General features: G+C 36.6%; 1 pseudogene; it reads right to left on the minus strand.

The window, feature by feature from the left end:
- Positions 1–15,722, minus strand: part of LOC115424789 (disintegrin and metalloproteinase domain-containing protein 11-like) — a 40,854-nt pseudogene that overhangs the window by 24,721 nt on the left and 411 nt on the right.

Consider the following 15,722-nt stretch of genomic DNA (forward strand, 5'->3'; position numbering starts at 1 on the left):
CTGGGATGAGCACATACACACTTTCTGATGTGTGTGTGGACGTTAACAGACCTCTCAACCCAATCTTAAGCCAACTGAACTACGTGAGATGTTTTGGAAATCAGGTTCACAGATGATAGAAGGTGTAATAAAGCTGTTCAGTGGCATTTTCTCTTATCTTTAATAGGTCACCCATCTATAATCGCATTAAAATCCCATAAACAAATATCCCTTACCGCATCTGCCATGTTGACCACTGCTTTGGCAAAGTTCTTGGTTTGGCTGTTGCGCAGCTTTACAAACTGTGGAGGCAAAGATACAAAGATGTTAAACTCTTTCACATAATTTGGAGCTTAAAATCAGCACATTGCAGGGTCAGTCCCCAGACACCTCCTGACTGACCATCTCTGATTTGGTTCATACTGTCAGAGAATAATGTTTTTAGTCCTTGAAAGCACCATACACAATTTCATCTTTACATTTTTATTAATTTTTGAAATTTGAACATGGGCTGTGATGATGATTTTACTGTAAAAACAAGCTGTGCATAAAAAATAAAAGAAGTTCAAGTCATTAGTTTTAGGTTTTCAACTATTCACATTAGATGCAAGAAATTTTCAGGCGTTGTTTGACTGTAGGAGAAGTCTTTAACTTCTGTAAAGGAAGATGCACACTTGGACATTTCAAGATGCAAGATTCAAGAATGTTTATTAACATTATGTGCACATGATGACATTTTTCTTACAAGTAGTTCTTGGCTGGATAAAAGACAGACAAGACAAGACAAACAAGACAAGACAAGACAAGGTAAGATAAGATAAGATAAGATAAGATAAGATAAGATATGCCTTTATTTGTCCCACAAGGGGAAATTCCAGGTTACAGCAGTGAAGCACAAAAGCACACAAGAGCACACAAGAGCAGAAGAAGTGCAAAATCAAAAAATAGGACAAATCAAAAAGCTATATATACTATTTACAGCATAAAGTAAAACAAAAACACTATAAAGTAGTAAAAAAAAAAAACTGGTAAAAAAAAATAAAAATAAAAATAAATAAATAAATGAATAAATAAATTATATAAATAAATAATAAATAAATAAATAGATAGAAATAAATAAATAAATAAATAAAACACTCAAGAATATGTACACTACAAACAAAAAGTTAAGGATATTTCTATTTTTGTCTTTTTTTTGTCATTTTTACCATTTGTAAATAAAACTGTCTGGTCATTAAAAAAATGGGTGTCAATTCATTTCACACACAAAAAAGTAAAAAGTGCTGTGCAAGAATCCCAACTGAAAAAAAAGCCCAAAAATTAAAAATATCCTTAACTTTTTTATTTGTAGTGTATATCAAGACTATGTACATTATACAGTATGCACATTTAGAATGCAATTTGTGTGCAATAATGTGTGCAAAAAGAAAATTTGTTTGTGCTTCATAGCAATTTTGGCATGTGTACTTCCACATCGAAGCACTACATGTCTTTTTGCATTTATTTGTCATTCTGCAGCATTATTGTGGTGATCCTCCAGATGACCACGGGGGTGCTGAAACCTATCATGGCTACATATGGGCGAAGGCGGGGTTTACCCTGGATGAGTCACCAGTTCATCATATGCCTGACACAAACAGAAGAACAACCATTCACTCTGACATTCACACCTACGGGTGACTTAGACTGACTGATTAACCTATTAAAGTGCATGTTCTAATAGCATGCAACATAACGTTTGTATCTCTAACAAGACTGTATTTACTAGGTTAACAATCAATTCATTGTAATTAATTAATTCTTTCCCTCTTGTTCATGTCGTGATGATTACTGATGCAACTGACATGCAGCGTAAACTTCAATCTAATGTTGAAAATATTAAGTTGGTATCTTCAACCAAACTGTATTTATTGTGAAATCTGCTGGTTTGTGTTGGATATACAGAGCAGAAACACACTATTTACACCATTAAAACTGTAGTGATTGCAGTTTGTTTTTGTTTCCCAAGGTTAAAAAAAAAGCCTAATTCCTTTTCAGCATATTATAATTAAGGAAGTCTGAGAAGAAACAGGAATTCTACCAACTTCTGTGGACTGGAAAACCCCAGGACACATATTTTCAGGTTAAATGTGTGACTGACACAGGCCTACTGATATTAATGTTAATTGTGGCTCAATATACGGGTTGGAAAAGTGTCTTCTCTTTTCAGTGTTTCAACTAAAAAGCATCAACTTCATCTGTATTTGTTTTTTTATCCCATAAAGACCCAAACAGCCACTGGCAACCAAAACTATCTACTGATGTAAAATGTTTAATACCTGTTGGTCCACTAATCCTATCAATACATGTAAATAATTGGTGTAAAATACAGTTTGTCATATTTTCATGGTCATCAGATATGACCCATTTGGACATTCAGAGGCTCCGTAGTTAATGTGGAAACACCATCATCTTCTACAACGTTGATTCACCAGTAAAACCCATAGAGTTGGATCAATGACAGTGGATATACACACATTTTTATGTTCAGTTACTGATATCTTTGCTGAAAAAGTACATTTTTCTTCAGTTTTCTGTTTCTGATATAATAACCCTCAACTTTAGTCTCAGCTTTTATGAACATCTACATCACAGGTGTCAAACATGTGGCCCGGGGGCTAAATCCGGCCCGCCAAAGGGTCCAATCCAGCCCGTGGGATGAATTTGTGAAATACAAAAGTTACACTTGGGATATTAACAGTCAATCATTTTACTTTAGGGGCCATAAAAGCTCTACTTTAGTCTCAAGTGGGTCAGATCAGTAAAATACAACCATAAAAACTGACAAATAATGACAATTCCAAATTTTCCCTCTGTTTTAGTGTAAAAAAGTGAAATTACATGAAAATGAGTAAATTTACAAACTAGCCTTTCACAAAAAATGTGAAAAAGTAGAAATGTGGTAAGAGAAGTAAGTGCAATTTTACTAATTTTCTGCCAGTTACTAAAATATTTTGTAAATTTGCAGATCCATTGTGATCTATAAGTTGTAATGCACATTTACAAATGTAAGCAGAGGCAAAATATTGTTAAAATTGCACTTAATTTTCTTAATAAATTTCAGTTTTTTCATGGTTGTTCATGTTATTCACATTTTTAAAAGGACAGTTTACAGATCTAACGTTTCCATACTGTAATTTTAGTTTTTTTCACAATAAAACACATTGAAATGTTTGGAGTTGGCATTATTTATATATTATTATGTTATTAATTCACTGGTCCGGCCCACTTCAGATCATATTGGGGTGAATGTGGCCCCTGAACTAAAATGAGTTTGACACCCCTGATCTACATGATCAGTAAATTGAATATAGTAAAATACCTGATGTTGACGGAAAAAAAACACAAAATGAAGAAGATAATATACAATAAATGGTGATAAATCACTTAAGAAAGGTTAAATAGAGACAAAAAATCATTTGGGGAACTGACACATAAGTAGCACTGGGTCTTTATGGGCTATTTATACATGTATTTAAATTTTACTCTATGATTTGGACCAAGAGCAGAGAGCTGCAGGATGAAGGCGTACATTTTCATATTCTGGAATTTTTCCTCCTTATTTCATTTCTAAGCGGATCTGATTTCATTATTTCATGCCACATACTGCCCATTACGACCCCAGCAGTTTGTCTGTACGGCCTCTGCCAGGTTTGTACCAGACTGAGGGGCCATCCACACAAGAGGAACGATAATGATAACATTCTCTAAACAGACGTTCTACACAGACACACTCCAGCTGTGTCCGAACCCCAACATGAATACTGATGACTTGTTACTGCTGTACACTGAGCTGGATATTTGTCCGACACAGATAGATTAGAGAAATGCATGTCTGTCACGTTGCTTTTTGAAACAAACAGCGTCTCTGTCCCTTTCAATGCCTCAGCACCCATCAGCGTTTCAACTTTTTCCTTTCATATATTCTAATTTCATCATTATCACTTGTCTTACTTAACAAGGAAGGACTAATTGAAACATACAGTACATGCACACATCATATAATTACATGCCAATAAATAACAGCATCATGAAACATCAAATAATCAGTAAATGTTCATACAAAAATACTCAATATATCTACAGCAAAAATTTTCTGCCTCCAAGTCATTTAAAGTGACTCTGAAAGTGTTTAATGAGACCGGCTCCATGAAAGGGATACATGTTGTGCAGATATTTCAAACACTCAACAACAGTGCGACACATACCAGAACAGTTCCTCAAAATTACATTGAGTTTTATAATCTATAATCTGGGTCTATAATCACATGATGCATCAGATGATAGTTTACATTATAGCTCTGTTAGCATAGTTCTATTTTTAGACAGAAAACAGCCAAAAACCACAAATCACCTCAGTTTTCTGAACAGTTTGTGTTGTCAGTAGCTGCACAAAAGATCTGATTGGAATCATCCAAACAAGGTCAGAAATGCCACAGTTTAGTCTGAACCGTGAGTCATCAAACAGCAACTTAGCAAAGATAATAACATCACATAACAAGTGGTGCCAGGCACAGCTAACCCCACTCCTTGCACATTTTGTAGCTTATTTTGGCATCGATCCAGCTGATGTCATCATAACAACTGCCTCAACATATGTGGCAAGTCTGAAGTAAATTGAAACAAGTCTGATGTTTTTACAGACATTTGAAATTTTGTCCATCATAAGTAAATGGGAGAAAAAAAAGATTTAAAAAATTCATAAACATTTTTAACTTTGACCTACTTTTACCAAAATGTAACTACATCTATTCTGGGTCACTGCCAATCTATAAACCCAGTTTGGTATGAATTCAACCAATAGTTTTGCTGCTAGCATGTTAACAAACAAAGAACCAAGGTTCTAATCGTTTTGGATTTTTCATTATAGTTTAGTTTTATTTAGTTTTGACTTTTTTATCTCTAATTCAGTTAGTTTTAATTTGTTTTTAGAGCAGGTTTGCTAGTTTTTATTAGTTTTCTTTTTCTTTTCTAAATGCTTAGTTTAAGTTTAGTTTTAGTTTTTTTATATCTTTTCTCTTCTTCTCCGTCATATTCAAATAAATTCCAGACAGGACAGAACTTTAGTCTCCATGTTTCCAGGTAGAGTGGGGACCAGAAGATGACTGTAAACCACAAGTGACAAAAGTGAACTGCCAACAGCTAAAATTGCTAGCGTGAAATAAAACACTTTCGTATCCGATGTTGACAAAGACGAAAACGAAGGGAATTTGATCCATAATTTCTATATGTTTTAGTTAGTTTTGTAAACACACAATACAGTTTCAGTTAGTTATGTTTTTTTTCTCTTAATTATAGTTTTTATTTATTTCAGCTAACGAAAATGTTTTTTCAAATTCTAGTTTTCCTCATTTCGTTAGTCTTCGTTAATGATAATAATCTTGCAAAGAACCTCCTCATAATCAAACTCACCCATGTAGAAGAAACACAATGTTTTTAGCATCAAACTCCATTCTTTTCATTTAGAGCTGTGTCCAGTGACTCACTACTCCCTCTAGTGGTCACATAAATACCCCAGGCCCATCAGTACTGTTGCCCATAAAGTTAGAATAAAATATTTTTTCCTCTTTTCATGAAATGATTGTGACAATGTGATTTCTTCTCGATAGATAAGACTCAGTATGTAATCACTGCATTAGTAAAAGATGAATTATTAGGAATAAAAAGAGGAATGTGACTGAAAACAAAATTATTCCAACTTTATAGTCAACAGTGTCAATTCAGATCCTATCTCTACAGTCCAATACAATAGAGTGTTTGGCAGAATTCCCTTTTGACAGGTCTTTTTTACTCCTGTTGAGTGACATGCCTATTGGCGGAGCCGGTTTAGAATCCGACCAACCATCAGTCTGACAGGTTACACTGGGCTACAGTGACAGAAATAGCAGGACCAGCACCCTGACCTGACTTATGTAACTCAGACATATCAGCCCACACACAAAGACCACTGCTGCTATTCAAACATGCACCCAGTTAGTTCGAAAAGTAGTCATGTCACTCACCATTTCATTGTCGTTGACCACCATCAGCTCAATATATTTGGTCTCGGTCTGGACGGAGGGTCTGCGAACAAATCTCTTGGATCTCCTGAGTCCACCTGACACCTGTTGCTCCCTTATTTGTTCTGGTCGGTCGTTGTCGCCGTCACCTCCTCTGCTGTCCCACTTGTCCTCTGTACAGTCTGGACACATAGAAGATCAGAGCTGTAGTCAGTCAGAGCAACGTTACTGTTTTAACCCATAAAGACCCAAACATCCACCAGCGACCAAAACCATCCACTGATCGAAAATGTTTAATACCTATTGATCCACTAATCCTATTAATACATGTAAATAATTGGTGTAAAATACAGTTTGTCATCTTTTAATGGTCACCAGATTTGACCCATTTGGACATTCAGAGGCTCCGTGGTGAATATGAAAACACCATCATCTTTTACAACATTGATTCACCAGTAAAACCCATGGAGTTTGATAAATAACACTAGTTGTAGACACTTGTTTTACTGAAAAAGTCACTTTTTTCTTCAGTCTTGTCTGTTTTTGGTATAACACTCAAGTTTAATCTGAGTTTTTATGAATATCTATATGATCTGTACATTAAATATTAGAAAATACCTGATTTTCACTGGAAAATGCAAAATACAGAGGATCATTTCATAATAAATGGTCACAAATTACTTAAGAAATGTTAAATATAGAGAAAAAAAAATCATTTGGAAACTACCACCAAAGTAGCACTGGGTCTTTATGGGTTAAAAAAACACATTACAGTGATTACAAGTCAATAAAAAACAGTGAATGAATCTCTAGGAGTAAAGGAAGATGATTCATACTTTAATATTAGCTCCTCTGTCTGTCTGGCTTTTAGAATATACTGTATCTGCAATTTCCAGTTTTGGAGCATTCATGGAAAACAATACTAGTATATCCTTCTATCCTACCATTTGGGAACAACCAGGCCTCATTTATCTCAGTTAGAGTAAAACAATGTGATTAAGTCATGTGATGAATTAAATACCTTTTACTATAAATGCATTTGCATACCTGGGCAGTCGGGGGAAAGTCTGATATCAGGCATCCTACGAATTAAGTGAGCGCCATCATCCTGCAATAGAATCGTATCGTATTAGACACCAAAAATAAGCATCTGTATTCACACTGTTTAGCATATATTCTGTTACTGTCATTAAAACTGCAGTCTATGGATAATTTACCTGCGTGCTTCCGTTCTGAATGGGTTCAATCCCGTAAGAGAAGCCGTCAGAGAACATACCACTGAGATGGAACAACAAGAGAAATGCAGTGAGATGCAGAACAGAACAATAAACACAGGCTTAAAAGAACAGTTTTAAAGCATAATTACTGGGACTGGGATAATTACACTTAACTGGTATTCAACCCTTTCGTGCATGAATTGTTAATAAACTAGTGGTATTTTTTGACATAAAACATGCCCGGTTGAATATCTTCAGTATACTACCCAATATTCATTGGAGTGGATTCTATGCATCAACAGTTTAACATGTAACGGTATTAATATTTAAGCATAAATGCATCCATAAAGCTCTTCCTGCAAAGATGTAAAATGTAACTATCCAGTGGTGAATGTCATGAATCAGTGATTATATTCTGGGAAACTTCAATCACTGACACAAAATAACAAAAACTATAAGAATTAAAGGAGTGATATTTTGCTTTTTTAAATGGAATTATGCATTTTAAAACATTTCCCTGTGGTCTACATAAACTGTAAATGCTATGCTTGGGCCTGAATTCTTCATTAATTCAACTCCACAGGTCCGTCCTCAACCCTATTTCTGAGTAATGACACCAGAAAGGTGGTTTTGAGCGCTGGCCCTTTAAATGCAAATGAGCCACTTCACGCCTTATATGTGCAAATGTCGTAACGTGACTAGTTATAGACACAACAATTTAACAAGTAATTACAACAGGTTGTAGAAATCCACTCGATTTTTGCCAAAGTGAATATAAAGATAGCTCTGCAGCACCTGGAGGGTTCACATTCAAACTTTATGAACTATTATTGTCCCCAAATACATAAAATAAATGTACCAAAGACTAATAAAAGTGGGTTTAGCAAAATATGACCCCTTTAAAACGTGAATTAAAAATTCTCTAAATTGTAGCTTATTAGAGAATTTCTTTGTAACCACATGTTTTGGATTCATTAAACATATGAGGATAAAATAAGACTTTATTCATGCCACATTGGGGAAATTCAAGTGTCACAGCAGTGTTAACAATAAAGTGAGCCTAACAATATTACAAAATGCAATGGCACAATTAAGAGTAGGAGCATTTACTGCAAATAATGTAGCTATAATTGAAGACTGAATAACTGCAGTAACGTCATGCATGAAAGGGTTAATGTTATAAATGTGTCAGTATCACTATAAGGTGCCTTTAAGACTTCAAAAATGTTCAAAAATAAAACTTGAGATTTTGAGTTGGACCTTGAGTTGTCAAAGTAGATCATCTTTGAAGAGGACTGTGTAATATTCAACAAATATATTTTGAATTTCTGAAAAGTTTTATATTAATTGATATTTTGTGGTGACAGGGTGGACACACTAAGCTTGACCATATCCAAGTGCAAACACAAAAAAAAATACTAAATGCTCTCGTAGACTATGTTTCCACCTCCAATGAAGACACTCAAAATGATGATGTCATCAATTATGTCATCATTCAGATTATTAAAGGGATGATTCCCCCAAAGTGACAGGGTGGACCACAATTTTTAGAATGTGAAATATTATTATGAAAAAAATATAAATGATCAAAAAACTTGTATAGAGTATAATGATTAATTTTTTATTTTTTTTATTTTTTATTTAAACACTTACCAATCTCACTAAAGTTAGAAGGGCAGTGTAAGGGGTATGCACAAATCATGTACATTCTCTCAAAGAAAACTATAAAATCACATTTCAAGAATTTTTAAATTGTACTCATATATGTGTAAATGTTTGCTTTCAAAATAAAAGCCCAGAATTTCTTTATTTTGCAATGTGTTCATAGTGACAGTTAGATTATACTGAGGGATACTAAAGGCCCCTTATGATATTGACCCAAATAAAGGTTTGACGTGTGGCTCACCAAAGGCCGTTGCAGGTGGATAGAGCTGCCCAGGACTCTGGTAAACCTCTTAGTCGTCCCTGATAGTAGCAGTGCTCACCTCCCTGTGGACAGAACACACCAGCGTTTCATGTAACGATCACTATTGAAGCATCACAGGCTGAACAGGCACACGTTCATACTTCACTGGTTATCGTGATAGTTCAGCTCAGAGGAAAACCCACTCCCCTCTCTCTCCTGCACATGATGGCGATTACGGCACAATTTGTGACCTACTTGTATCCTGTGCTCTACTCTGGTCTACTCCATTGACAATGGAGGTGGAAGTAAACCTTGCATAAGGAGCTCCTCAATAAATCAACACATGTTGCCAGCTCAGTAGATCTCAGGATTAAACATTTAATAACTGTACGCTAGTCAAGCTGCGACTGAAGGGCAAATACAACTCAAAAATAGGTATAAACCTGGCTGATAAATTGAATTTTCACTGCCAATGTGATTTGAACATGCATGATAAAAACATCACAAATGACAGCCTGAAACAAGATGAATAAGAATAATAGTTGCATTCAGACTGAGCATGTGAACATTTGCCAAATTGGATAGAGTTATAGGGACCAAACATTTATATTTTTAGGAAATCAGACTGAGCCTCAACAAACTAATGCTGGTATCATTAAATTTTGTCTGATGTCATATTACTGCTTAAACCCTTCATTTGATTTTTCATTTAATTTTCTTTTTCCACTTGAACCACTTTCACAAGGTGAAGTTGTCACATGAGAGTTACCCCTTATGTAATGAAATCCGTTATCAAATGATGGCAGGAATTTCAATATCATACAGTAGTTAAGCAGTTCGGTTGGTGTCATAAACACTGAAGTTTTGAAGTAACATTTCTCTACACCTTCCTGTTAGCTTCACTCCACACTAACTGCTGCCCATTTGGTGACAACTGAGGTTTTTTTTTTGTTTATTTATCAGAAAATATGTCATAACAGATTTTACTCATCTTGGAAATACGCTACATGTCACACACAAAATATTTAATTTCTTTGATTTCAGGACACATTTGCTGTATCATTGTTTCTGCTACCCAGTGCTTATTCAATGTCATAATAAATATCACATTTATTTCTGTCCAAAGTTGCATTCTTTTTTTTTTTTTTTTTTTTGCCAAGGATGGACCTCTGCATCAGTCTCCTCCCACAGATCCTGAACCTCACTGGGGTTCAGGCCTAGACTCAGATCTGAACCCCATTGAGGTTCATTCAGCTGACCTCATTCTGATCACCCGAACGAACCCCAGATCATAACACTGCCCCCATAGGCTTGTACTGTAGGCACTATGCATGATGGGTAACCACTTCATCTGCCTCTCTGGAACAGGTCCATCTGGACTCATCAGACCACCAAAGTCCAATCTTTTCACTCTTTACCAACTGATGGTTATTTAGCCCTCAAAGAATGACACTGCCACCTATGGCTAATGGGCCTGTTTTCATTAGTCCCACTAATTTTACCCATATGCTTTAAAAAGTCAGGTAAAGTAGAGTTTCTCAGCTTTTCGAATGTGCCACATAGGTCTGATTTGGATGTTTAGAGAGTCCATAGTGTATGTGTTCATACTGTAACACTGTGCAGCAATGATCCATCAGAATTTCTTAATTTGTGTGAATCATTTAGGTTACACATCTCTGAGGGTTAAGAAATGAGAAGCTACGCTCTGCATCAGTTATGGTTGATAATGTGTTGCTAGTAATACACTGCAGTATTTATAAAATGGAAGTCTCTTACCTATTTGTTTAATTATAAAGGTGGTGACTTTTTGGGTAGGTGGTGTATAAGTCTACTCTTTCCTGCAACTGCCTGTAACAAACCTGACTCACACAACGTCAACTTAGCTTTTGTTTCTGTCTAACACTCCCTCAAAAGTGTGTGCACGAGGTCACAGCGTTGAAGATGAATCTCAGGGAGGCGAGAGAAGTGCAAAACACGGATGCGCCTGAACTCAGCAGGGTGTTTCAGTGCACAAAACCATCTCAGGCAGGCAAAGGACACCGCGGTGCTCTGAATGGAAATGAAAGTGTGAGATCAGTGCAATGGCACATTGCCCTGAATGCATCGCGCCTGCAATGTCCAGCAGTAGCAGCATGAGGGGCTTCAGGTGAGGCCTCCGCCCAGCTGAGTGCCAATCTGGCCTGACTACGGGTCTCCATCCTTGATCCCAAAAACCACCTTTCCCTCCCACCAATCTGAAAACAAACCAGGTGTCTGTGAACACATATGTGAGCCCCAACCCTCCCAGAAGTGCCTCCTCCTGGTGCCAGGGCTCCGACGCTCACCCAGCCTTTGTATTAACACTGGCATTTACTCCATTTTCCCCCCCCTCCTCTCTTGCCGGCTCTGCTCTTCCCTTCCCTCCCTCTCGGTCTTCTTTCATTCTCTTCGCTGCCAAGAACTTAATGACACTGCTGAGCTAACTGGTTGCCATGGAAACAGGCCGGTGATTGGTCAGGAGGACTGAGGGAGAGTTTAGAACCGTTGTGGGTGGGGACACGGAGCGCCGGGTGGGTGGGCGTCTGCTGGGGGAGACAGTGAGTGGCATATTTCTACAAAAAAAAAAAAAATAGTGCCACCATCCCTCCTGGCTATCAGAATGCAGTGACATTCCTTTGGTCTGCCCTGACAAGAACACATGACAATTAGATGGCGAGGCTTTCATCCATTTTATCTCTATATGATTTTCTTGCCGAGCGTGTGGTTCACACCACAGGCATTTGCTGCCTGTTTTTTTTTTTCTTGACCACAGTCATACATAGGCATATGCAGGCAGTCTGAAGCATGTGCAGAAAAGTAACATGCAAAGTCGCAACAGTTCCACGGCAGCCTAGTTTTGAAGCACAGAGCACACAATGCACTTTCTAAAAATAGATAACACATCAGGAGGGAGATGAAATGTGATCAAACTTTGCATTTATGTAAAACAAAAAGAAAATCAAACAAATCTGCTGCTTTGAGGTGTATATATCAGACATAGAAAATATTAGAAGCCCAAAATCATGCAACACCAAAACTGAAAACCAAAATGGAGACAATTCAGAAAGATCTAATATCTCACATACAGTCATGGAAAAAAATAATTAGACCACCCTTGTTTTCTTCAATTTCTTAATGCCTGGTACAACTAAAGGTACATTTATTTGGACAAATATAATGATAACAACAAAAATAGCTCATAAGAGTTTAATTTCATAGTTGATATCTAGCCATTTTCCATGGTTTTCTTGATAATAACCAAAATCACTTCAGTTCTTACATCAATAGCTATGGCACTGTACTGCCAAAAACAGCGTTTTTAGGCATTCCATGTTTTCTTTTCTGTCTATTTAAGTCACATGATACACACAGGAGTTAGAACTTGATTGCATAACCATTGTTTTTGATGACTTTTGATGGTTTAATCGTTTTTTCCGCGACTGTATGTCTAGATATGTATCTTCACCATATCTCTTAGAATACAAGATTTTGCATAATTGCATCAACAGATTTTCAGGTAAACGCATACTATATGAGATACAAAAAATGTGACTATATCATCATCATAATCAATCATGAAATAATGAAAAGATCTAGGATGTGACACATGGGATAACACATTTCCTAATTTGTCAGAAAAACACATTTTATAATTTGTCACTTAATTTGTACGATTTCAAGTTTGAGTATCAGCTGCAGAGGATATTACAGACTTTCTTTCTAAGGCAGCGAATTAATCTCTCTGGTAACTGATAAAGTCACCGACCAAATGTTACATTCTCACCCTGGTCATCTCATTAATATGCTGTTTTCTACAAGACAACTTCACTTGTGACATTCATTCTTGGCTAAATCCTCATCCACAGCCCACGCAAACAGGCTTACCACTGACTGCGAGGGTCTGCCGTCCTGGTTAAAGTGCCGTTCCACATATTCTGAAGACAGGAGGTGACTGCAAAGGAGAGGTGAGATCCTGTGAACATCTCTAAGACCATTATATGTGTCTGTCATCTTGTAATCAACATTGGTTTTACTAGGAACATTTCCCACCTAATGCGTATAATCAGAATCAGTGTTAAGAACTTCACAAACACCCGACGCTGTGTTGTTTTCTACAGTGGTATTCCCTCAATATCATGTGACTTTGAGGCATAAATGTTTCATTCGCTCAAGTTATGGGATATGCAAATGAATAGATTACTAAAGGAGTGATATTTTGCTTTTTTAAATCGAATTATGCATTTTAAAACATTTCCCTGTGGTCTACATAAACTGTAAATGCTCTGCTTGGGTCTGAATTCTTCATTAATTCAACTCCACAGGTCCATCTTCAACCCTATTTCTGAGTAATGACACCAGAAAGGTCGTTTTGAGCGCTGGCCCTTTAAATGCAAACGAGCCACTTCATGCCCCACCCCTCCAGGTTGTTGATAATACTTTCAGCCACTTGTGTTCATTAATACAACCAATAACTGGACATTTTAGGTAATTGGCTTGAAGTTTGGACATATTTTCAGTTTTGTTTGTTTTTTTTTCTATAATTTTTTATTTTGGAATAGCAGTTTATATTACAGAGCATAACATGTATATATCAAGAGCAGTTTTGGACCCACTGCCATGCACATATTTAATAAATTTCAGTAACTTTATACATATTGGGGAGAGAACATGTGTACAAATTGACAAAAAAAATAAAATCAGGGAGAAAGGATTAGATGAGGTTAAAAACTATATAAATGTAAAAACAATAAGAATGCTGTGAAGTCAAAGTTACAGCTCAGGATTCCACAAAATCTGGTTGTAAAGGGTGAATATACTTGACCCATTTGGTCCAGAGTTTAATAAAAACAGTTTTCTAAAGATGAAGAGAAAAAGTAATCCTTTTCCATTAAATAAATGCCATTTACTATATCTCTCCACTCATGTATATTTTCAGTTTTTACTACAACCGCTGCTGATAACAAACAATTATGGCATACTCGGAGAAATGTTCACTGGAAGTCTTGACCTTATATGTGCAAATGTCATGATGTAACTAGTTATAAAATGTAACAAATTAAGCAGGAATTGAAACAGGTTGTAGAAATCCACTAAATTTTGAATATAAAGATAGCTTTGTAGCACCTGGAGGGTTCAAATTCAAACTTTTTCTTGTTTTTTTTTAACATACAGTATTTATTTATTTTTGGTGCAGATTTAAGTTACATTGAACATTTGAATATTCAATTTCAGAGGCTTTAAGCACGTCCCATTCTTCCCTCCCCTCCTGGTCCTACATAACATACTTAATGATAGTAATAAAAAATAGTAAAGTACTTTATATTCAAACTTTTTCAACGGTTAGGGTCCCCAAATACACAAATATAGGTACCAAGGACAAATAAATGTTGGTTTCGTAAAATATGACCCCTTTAAAAGATCTGAACATTGTGGGTGATACTGACTGATTTAGCTCCAGGTCCAAGGTAAAGGTGTGTCCAAAGGCTTGAACTTGAAAACAGCTCTGGGCCAAGTGAACAGGCTGAAAAAGAAAAGAAGAAAAAACACACACAGTAACAGAGACAGATTTTATAGCAATTAATCAAAGTGCAACAAACAATTCTGCTGATTCACTTCTAAAAGCCGCGGAGTGAGTCTTATGAATAATTCAAGAAAATCAATAACGCGTATGCTCTAAAAGCATCTCAGCAGCTGAAATAAGATGATTGATAAAGTCGTCGCTGATCGATATTGTTCAGAGAGCTACGGCAGTTTAAGAGAGGCAGGACTTTGGTGATAGAGATGGATGGAGAGGAGCTTGACAGAAGGAGGGGAGGAGGAAGAAAACTTTACTGATGTCGTCTATATTGGGCTGTGCTGTGCCAATGTCCCTAATGGACGGCTGCCAGAGCTGGGGAGGTGAAGAGACCGACAGCAGGGCCAGGAGAGGGAGGGAGGGGAGGAAAAAAAAAAGCAGAAAGGCAGCGAATTTACTTTAGATAAACACTGTGTCTTTTCAGCAGCTCAAACTGTGCCAACGTGGCTTTCATCTCAGTCTGGAGGAACCAGGCAGCGGTGAATCATTCTACAATAAAACGCATCACTATCCAGGAATAATTCCCTCCAGTGAGTACGGACAACAGATTTCTTACTACTGTCTTGGAGAGGCTGAAGCATGGCGGCCATCAGGGCTCTGTTGTTGTACACTAACACTTGTTCCTCTGCTTTTCCCTTCGCTGCGTTTGTGGTGTGATCCTTGAAAGCTCCATGTGTCTTCTCACAAAACCAACCTGCTGGATCTTTTCGAGTAGAAATAACGCAAATATGCAGCTTTCACGCTATGATAGTAATGTTGGAAATAAACAGCAACAGTGTCTATATTTACCTCCCATACCAGTGACTAAAAGCATGTTTAATAACCCCTGAACTAGGGATGCATATTATCGATTAATTCATTAATCATTAGTTGGTTGACCTTGTCGATTGATTAACGATTAATTGATAAGCGGTGATTTTCCTCTGAACCTCAATTTTTCTTTCAATAGGGTCTATAAGAATAAAAGCTAAATATTGTTTATATATTTT

Source organism: Sphaeramia orbicularis, chromosome 8, assembly GCF_902148855.1.
Source record: "Sphaeramia orbicularis chromosome 8, fSphaOr1.1, whole genome shotgun sequence".
Classification (NCBI taxonomy): Eukaryota; Metazoa; Chordata; class Actinopteri; order Kurtiformes; family Apogonidae; genus Sphaeramia; species Sphaeramia orbicularis.